This window comes from Sinocyclocheilus anshuiensis, unplaced genomic scaffold (assembly GCF_001515605.1).
Source record: "Sinocyclocheilus anshuiensis isolate Anshui unplaced genomic scaffold, SAMN03320099.WGS_v1.1 scaffold74, whole genome shotgun sequence".
Taxonomy (NCBI): domain Eukaryota; kingdom Metazoa; phylum Chordata; class Actinopteri; order Cypriniformes; family Cyprinidae; genus Sinocyclocheilus; species Sinocyclocheilus anshuiensis.
In genome coordinates, this window is record NW_015546044.1 from 915,345 (window position 1) to 924,808 (window position 9,464).

At 39.6% G+C, this 9,464-nt stretch overlaps 1 protein-coding gene across 1 annotated transcript in view; it reads left to right on the forward strand.

The window, feature by feature from the left end:
- LOC107698989 (disks large-associated protein 3-like) overlaps nucleotides 1-9,464 on the forward strand; it is a 245,571-nt gene that overhangs the window by 115,315 nt on the left and 120,792 nt on the right. Inside the window, exon 2 of the mRNA XM_016500124.1 lies at nucleotides 5,098-5,213. The gene's annotated coding sequence lies outside the window, so the exon portion shown is untranslated. The remainder of the gene's footprint in view (nucleotides 1-5,097; nucleotides 5,214-9,464) is intronic.

Consider the following 9,464-nt stretch of genomic DNA (forward strand, 5'->3'; position numbering starts at 1 on the left):
GTTTTATATATATATATATATATATATATATATATATATATATTTATACAAGGTGAAGTGGATGATGGCAGTCTGTGTATACTGTGCCCTGCTTTAGTGGATAATGGTAAAAGGCATAAATATATCTGTTTGAGCACACATACATGCGTACTTACAGACTACCATTATCCACTTCACCTTGAATAAACATATACATATATATAACATTATTTTTATGCTAATGAAGAATATATATTTTTCATCAAATTTAGGTAGGAAAAGGGAACAACTTGATTCTGTGATTAGCGATTAATGAACTTTATGGATTTTGATGTATACCTTATATTATTGTCTTGATCATTGTTTTATCCTCAATCCAGTGTAATGACTTGATTACTTAAATTTGTAAGGGAATGAATTATTATTAATTCATTCAGGTTTTGATAGGACTCGGATCTGAAAATCCGAAGTTCACCTGATTAAACCGATTTCAAATTTGTTATGTTACACTTTAAATCAAGGATCGTCCAGCGAGCCGTGACCTCAGTATATTTTAACAAATTGACTATGTATTCTCCTGGCCACGGATAAATACGTTCTTTGATAATTTGTAAGCTCTTAGAGAGGTAACATTGATCTTGGCAAAAGTTTTAACCTTGAAATCATATGACACCAAACCAATGATTCTTTATAAATGAAACATGAATTTTATTGGCTACTCTAGAATACATCAAAACTACGCTAAAACACACATACACACAAACATACAGTTTCTTTAGAATGAGAGTTGACGGAGTTGCATGAATTTTCAAAGTTCTTAACTCGTTTTCACGAGTTATTTAAATTCTTTTGAGAGAATTCACAAAGCAGAGAATTTTAGCTTCTGTTTACTGCTTCAAGTAGCTCTACACCAGTTCAGCAGAGATAAGATTTGATTAGTTTACTTGTGTTCTGCTTGGTTGACAGCTGAAAAGCTGAGATGATGTCGTTGCTGACACGGGCTTCCTGGATGGCTGCTGAGGGAACCCCGGAGCTTTCGGATTGGTCGCTGAGGTGACGTTTGGATGACGTCGTTTCGGGAAAGCCCTCGTTGCATTTGTTGTTTCTTGATTGGATCAGTCCATAATCACTCCTCCGAGTAGATGAGACAAGGCTGACAGGAAATCTACCCAGAATATTGGACTCATGTGCTGGGTGATTAGCAAACCTCGTGATGGCTGATATCAGTGTCCGTTCATATTTAGAAATCCCTACACCAGTCTAAGCCTCTTATTAAACCCTCTAATGGATTTATTTGTGTTTTATCTGAACAAATAACTTGCTACAATCACATTTGCGATGATGGTGGGAAATCTAGGTGCATCTGAAGGTTGCATACAACAGAAGCTTTCTTTTGAGAAGACTTAGATGCACCCAGCAAATTCAATTACCTACCTTCCCTTAACTTGGTTGTCCCAACAAAGTGGACAATCAATCAGAAAGACAAGGTCAGAGAGGGTACTAATTGGCTGATGGCGAAGGAGCATTAATATTAAAATCAATATGTGCATGTCATAACACCATAAGTACTCTAAGGAATGTAAAAATGTTCTTAAAAGCAGGGTTTCTGGTAATTTTGAAGCACGTTTTACCTCCCAAAAACTGCATACTATACCTAAATATGATGGGCCATTTATCTTCAGCTAGAGTTTTGACCTGAACCCTTCTTGCTTGTACTTTGAAAATGGCATTGACGAGAAATAATAAATATTACGTTGTTCTTGTGACTTGCTGCTATCCGTGTTCCCATTTTTAATACCCCTTCCCCCCTTTGTCCATTTTCTCTGTATGGTGGCCCAGATAAACTAACTGTACTGTATATAGTGTACACTGTACACTACATACACTGAACTGTATATAGTGTATACTCATAATACTGAACATTAAATTCATACATGGTGCATCGTGGTGTGCAATAGTCAGCAGTTCACCCATTTCCCCCAATAACAATTGCTATATCCTGCTCAGCCTTCTGGGAAATCCCTATAGTTTAGCAGACCCCTAATTAGTTCCTCGCTGCCCTGCAAAACGAAAGCGAGTTGAAACAGAGCAGAGCTATTGATCACATTAGCATAAAAAGCTGCAGCGGCAGGTGACCCGAACTGATCGCTTCTCCCCGGCAGCAGAGGTCCTAGAGGAGGGATACAACCACCTTGATCTCCATGAATACTACATTATCACGGCCACTTGTGTCATTACTGCATTGGCTGTGGGTTAGTGATGAAAGCAAGTACAGTGTTAATATGCAGAGGTCAGAAGGACACTGACTTTTAGTGTCTGACAGAGACTGTTTGGCCTCCCTGGTCTCTTGTTCGCTTTGTTTTTTTCTCTCTTATGTAAGAGGAGCACTTAATCATTATCACTCCTTCAGCATAAATACAGTATATAGTTACAAAAATAGAACAAGAGAAACTCTTTGTTTTTTCTTTCATGTTTTGATATTTGTGCCAGTATCATCTGTCATGATGCCAAGGGCAAAATGGTGGCATTTGGTTGTTAAATTTTCAACACTAGAAGTGCAATACATCAGTAGAGAGAGAGAGCAAGAGAGAGATGGATGGATGGATGGATGGATAGATAGATATAAATACTGGAAATCAAGACAAAAATGCACATACAAAAATACTTTTGCAGTGATATTTGCATTCCTCTTAATCATAACGTACATCATTACAAATATATATTGCCATTATTTACAAAACAGATCTACTTGTACATTTTAGCCATATTTCAAGTCTAGGTTGTTTACCAATGGGACAGATAAATGTCAACCTCATTTTCAGTCTTTATGAAAATGTGAGACTAGGTAAGTGGTTCTGGGCTGTTTCTTGCTTCTCATTACCCAAAAGGATCCGCTGATCCGCTAAATAGAATTAGGGAAGTACCAGTAACTGTATTTAAAGCTGAGGCTGTAAAAGATTAGAAATCATCAGCAGATGTGCACAGTTTGTGAACCGTGGTATGCGTAAGCAGGAGAGGAATGAGAAAGGAAGCAGTTTGTCCTTTATCAAAGTCTGCAAGTTAAGGACACTCTGTATGGAGAAAAGTGAAAAATGAACTGGCTAAATTTTAGAGGTCAGAACCAAGAAGGGCAGACGATAATACATTTTATTCCCTCTCTCACTCTCATGCTACACTATGTAGTAGGAGGACTGAAACCCTGTGCTAAATTTGGTCAAAATAATCAGGAAAATAAGAGAAGAATAAGATATTAATTCAACAGTAATGATGCAAAATACTGCCTCTTACAAACACTCAAGGGGACTCAAGTGTTCCCTCGATTGGCTGCAAAGCCCTGTGCACAGACACACACTGACATCTCAATGCTGTGCCAGCCTCTACACCCAAATGAGCACTAGCACATGAATTCTTAATTGTTTTCCTGGAGTTTTGAGTTCATAATCATGTTTAGAGTGAACTCGGTGGCAGCACAAATGTCTATGGTGACCTATATTCTCTGATTGCTGTTGCTTTTTTGAAACAATGGAGAAGTTGTGATCTAATTATTCTGGCTATAGCTGCAGTCGCAAACCAATAGGAGTTCAGAATCTTGCTGCTTAAACTTTGACTTCACTTCATGCCTATTGCACTCACCTGTGATCTTCGGGTTATTTTTTTATATGATTTTTTTTTCCATTTTGACCTATTGAGAAGAAACAAAGCAACCTCGGCGTCCAATCGCAGGCCTCCGCTCCTTGAGTTCTCTCCAGCGCTGGAAAGCTGATTCGATATTTACACGGGTCCTACTTCTTGCCTTATCATTCCGCAGACGTTTTCCTCTTTTGTTTTTTATCCGCCATCTCTATCTTTCTGTCGCTCGGCTCAGCTAATGTCCGTCCTATGCACTGAAAGCTCTCTCCTCCACATCACGAGTAGACACGCCCCTTATTGCTGATAAGCTACAAGTTTGTTTTGCTATTCGGCCTGAATCAGTTTTCTAAAGTGTTTTTGAAAAATTACATACCCTACCTTTAAGGATTGATTGATTGATTGATTGATTTTTTATTATTGTTATTGGATTTAAATTATTCTAGATGGAGCAACACTTTGTAGAGGACAAAGTTCTAAAGAACATTGAGAAACATATTCAGCAAAATGTGTCCTATTTATTTCAAAGAAATCACACATCCAGCACAATAAATACATTTACCCCCATTTATCTGTTAATCTGATTTTGTACTGTTTATTTATTATTTAAAAAAAGAATATGAACTTGATCAAACTATCAAATTATTATTATTATTATTAGTAGTAGTAGTAGTAGTATTGTTATTAGTATTATTACTAATTAAAATAACTGTTTTCTATTTTAATACATTTTAAAATATAATTTATTCCTGTGATGGAAAAGCTGTATTTTTTTTTTTACAAAATTTTCAATCAAAAGTGACATATAACATTTTCAAAGAACGTTCTTCCCCAGAAATGCCCTGCAGACTACAGTAGGGTTAAGGCTACATAATTTTTCTTCTTTTCTTATCATCTTTTTTTTTTTTTCTTGTGTCATTATCTGTTCATTTTTTCTACTGATAAAAACCATCTACTGTTCTTTCTTGCATAGCTGAGCCTTTTTAATGTGCCTTAGATCAATTAGAGCATTGAGGAGAGACAGGGATCATATGAAATGAATGAGGGTAAACAGTGAGCATGAGGTTCCCTCTAGACTGTCTTGCACAGTCTATTACAGTGACTCATTGTCTCTCAGCTTTAACCCATCACACATTCCCCAAACCGTTAGAGGATACCTGGAAGATATACATTGCTAATTAAACCTTAATGCCAGCTTCATTTTCCTCTTTCTCCCTGCTGTCTCTTTCTTTCCAGCCTGGAAACACTTCACAGGCTGATTATCTTGCATGTGGGAAAAATAGTTTTTACTTGGGAACTAGAAACGGGACACATAACATCCTTGCCACATTATACAGCCATGCTAGCCTGGGAATGTTTTCAGTGAACAGACAGAGTTTTCCCTTGACACTGCAAGGGTGAAATAAGAAAGTGGAGTAAAAAATACAAACAAGAATAGATGTTTTGTCATTTCATCTGCTTGTTTCTCTTTCTTTCTCCTTCTCTCTTCAGATTGCTGAGTGGAATCTGTGAGGGTTTGCAGACAACAGAAGTGTGTAGTGTGTGTTCATTGAAGAGACCGTTTCCCCTCTGCTGATAATGAAGCACCATTTCCACATGAGGAGGCAGTGAGTATTTCGTCTCTGACTATTGCCACATGTGCATGGAGAGCTTTTAATTCCCTGTGGTTCACCATGTGTCTTTGAAAGCTGTCCCTCTGTGCCTTCATGCAAAGCCGTTCTCAATTTCAGCCTTCTATCAAGAATCAGGCCAAGATTACACAAATGTCATTTTAATGCCCCCCAAAACCTCACCTCAAAGGGTCCCTCTTTGCTCTTTGAAACTGTTCTTTTCATTCCCGAATGTTTGATGTGCACATTTTTAAAAAGCTGCTAGACACATTGTTAGGGTCAGTATTTAAGACCCCACGAAATAGCTTGGCGAGTGCATTTTTTCCCCGTTGATGTATTTCCTTTTGAAATAGGAAGTTTGGGTGGAAAATACTGAAGGGATTGTGTCTTTTTTAATAGTCAGTAGGCTGTCACACTAGTTGGTTGAAGGTAGTATGAGGGAGCTGGATATTCTCATTCTAGTGAGCATCTGATTGGATCAAAACTTGTGTATTGCAGAATGAGTCATCAATACTGTATATTTGGTTAATTTTGTTGTAGGACCAAACATTTTAAATGAGTATATATGCCAATGTTAATTTTGTACTAATTTGTTAGTTAGTAATTTGTTTGTTGCTAATACATTTTGACATTTGCATCACATAACCAGCTCTATATGTACGACTTTTCTGATATTGTAAACTTTGGAGTGCAGGACTCGTGGAAGCAGGCTAAAATAGGACGGTTGCTTCAGAAAATGTGTTCTTATCTCACATTTTCTTTTTTTAACACTGTCGGATAGGTTTAGGGTAGTGTAAGAAATTATAGTCTGCCTCGACCAAACTTCCACTCCAAGTAGACTATTCTCCTTTCTCTACAAAGAGCTTAATTATCATAGAGATAATTCTTTCCGATCTCAATAATATGTAAATAGTATCTCCTGAACGTTACTTCGTCACCTATAGCGTGGGAGCGGCAGTAGGCCATCAAGAACCATCTGCTGACCAAAAGGGTACTTGAATATAATTGCTAGGGATTCTAGATAATCCTATCACCTTAACATTTGGTTGTTTCCACCTGAAAGACTACCAAAGATGTGGGAATCTCACAGAAGGATTATACACACATAACCAACAGCAAATTAAATACATATATATCTATATATAGAATGGATCATACTCACCCACCATGGCTCCCGCGCCGGAGCCCCGTTCAAGAGGCGACTTAAAGAAGCCTCTAGTCCAGACCATCAGCAAGGTGGTCACTATGAAGCCATAGAACCAACCAAACATATAGGTCCAGGAGATTTTCATTAAAATACACTCGCAATGAACGTGGATTGCCCCCTCAAGGACATCGCGTGAGTGCTCTTTGCCCAAACAAACAACGCAGAGATCGTGTGTGTCATCAGGTGTCAAATAACGACGACGCGGAGGCACACACCCTCTAAACGCTTTGCTAGTGCTCGCCATAACGATAGGAATATAGATCGCTCTTACCACGGAAATGCACGCTTAAAACAAAACGGTCAGTGAAGACGAAGAAGAGAATGACATGTTCTCCCAGCGCCTATTTATACTATAATCGCACCAGTAGTGATGTCATGGGCTGTCGCCGGCCAACGTGTTGTTGGTGTTTTTTCAATGTATGCTTCAGACACGGGTCACGACGAGGCGTCCCCATAGCGACCCCTAGAGGACGCAGTTCGACGTTCCCTTGAAAGGGAACTTCATTTACATGCGGGAAGATGAAGCGGGAAGATGAACTTAATAGAGTATAAAATGTTTGTGTAGGATGCTCGAGGTTCATTCTGACTCCGTTGAACCCAAGGTACTACATGTACTTAGTCACTGCTATTCTGCAATAAACATCTTCATCGAGATCTTCATCGTCTTCATCACTTTTTCTTACAGTAGTTTATTGTAGGTGGTATGTTATTTTCAGAGCATTATTATTTTATCGCAAGTCACCATACATTTCATTTCCAAACTGCTGTGAAACATTCAACAATCAACGTAATAAAATGATAACAGATTAACGTTCATCTGTTTCAGGTAAACACGCCTTTAACTGCGCTCACTGGACATTTCACTTTAAAAGTGTTGGGAAACGTGCAAGAAGCAGCATAGTATCATTTTGCAAAAATGTCATTAAGCATTGGTTGAGCATATTGATTATATGTAGAATTACATAGATAAAAATGTTTATTTAATTAAATTAAATGAAAAATTATATTAAATATAAGTGGATGCTGTGCATTATTCAACCCTGACCTGTCAGTTATTCATGAAGCTGATGTAATGCTACAAGAGACTGCTACTTATGTTTGCTGAGAGTGGTCTTTGACTAATGCTCATTCAGAGTGATTTCAGCCCTGTGGTGCTTGAAGAGGTGACAAAGACATTATTTAAATATACCAATCCTGCCTCAAAATCACAGTCGTATAGATAGCAGCTAAGGGTTTGACTCCAGTGAGTTTGTGAATTAGCATTACGTGAGTAGCCAATGTTAGAAATGATTAGCTGTGAAGCCATGATTGTATGTACTGTCCTTTATATCTGAATTTACTGCAAATTCACAATTTCATTGAGGGCAAATAAAAAATAAAAGGATGTAATGAGATTAATCTTTTTAACATTTGGAGTAGAAATATTTCAGTATTGCTTTCACGTTATGTCTGAAAGAAAAGTACAATTACAAACAAACAAGCAGCATGAAAGAACTGACATTTCGCTCATCAGCTCTTGTACACAGGCTTATTTCACTAATGCTCTTAAAGCTGAAATGTGTTAGTTGGATTTGACAACTCCATAGCCTTCAGACCCAGGGCCTCATGTATAAAACTGCATAAACTGCTTTCTAAAAGATTGTGCAAACACAAAATACGTTTTTGATATATGATATTATGCTTAAAAGCACTAAAAACTAGGAAATTGGAGAAGATACAAGATGTAAATCGTGGTGAAGTCGTGGCCTAATGGTTAGAGAGTCGGACTCGTAACCCAAAGGAGTCTCGTACCGGCAGGGGTTGTCGGTGGGGGGAGTGAATGTACAGCGCTCTCTCTCCCACCTTCAATACCACGACTGAGGTGCCCTTGAGCAAGGCACCGAACCCCTAACTGCTACCCGGGTGCCGCAGCAAAAATGGCTGCCCACTGCTCCGGGTGTGTGTCCACGGTGTGTGTGTGTGTTCACTGCTGTGTGTGTGCACTTTGGATGGGATAAATGCAGAGCACTAATTCCGAGTATGGGTCACCATACTTGGCCACATGCCACGTCACACTAAATGACCTGTGATGATAAGAGAGTTATTACACTACATTAAGCCTTTTTCTTAATACCTTTGTTTTCCTGTATTGTCGTTTTCAGAAAAAACTAAACAAATATGTAAGCAAATTTGCATCAGATAGTAAGATTAATATTTACACAATATATCGTCTCAGGTTACGTATGTAACCCTGGTTCCTCGCGGGAATGAGACGCTGCGTCGGAAAACGCTAGGGGAACGCCTTCTGTGACCACGCTCTGAATCACATGTGAAATCAGTCCAATAGCTGAGCGGGATGTCACGGGCGGGTGACGTCATGACCAGGAAGCTATAAAAGCACATACGGCGGAGCCAGCGTCAGCTTTCTGTCATTCAGCGAAGCGCTCTGTGTGTGTCAGTCATATTTATTGTTGTCTGTCATTCCTCTTCAGGAACTTGAGCTGTGTCGGAAAACGCTAGGGGAACGAGAATGCCCACGCCGCCAGACTTCTAAGTCTCTGCCTAGTGTGGAAGATTGCACAGCTAGGGCGAGAGGACAGAAGAGCCAGGAGTGGCTCGCAAGTCTAGACCATAAAACCTAACAAAGGGGACAGGCACACCCGCTAAAAAAGCCTTAGAGGCTTTAGAGGCTGGAGTCGAGTGAGCCTTGACCCCTAACGGCGAGATCAGAGGACTCATAACAGATGGAGATGATGGAGATGGTCCACCGACTGAGGGTCTGTTTAGTTGCTGGAAGACCTCTCTTAGGGGAACCGTAGCAAACAAGCAACTGGTCCGCCCTCCTCCACAGGGCAGCTCTGTGGACGTATGCATCCAGTGCTCGCACTGGACACATACAATTAAGCTTCTGCTGGTTTGGTTCCCCGAAGGGAGGAGGACTGAAGGCCTGAAGTACGATGGGCTGTGGTGCTGATGAGGGGACTTTAGGGACATACCCCACTCGAGGGTACAGAAACGCTTTGGCCAGACCGGGCGCAAAGTCAAGATAGGAAGGGGCCACA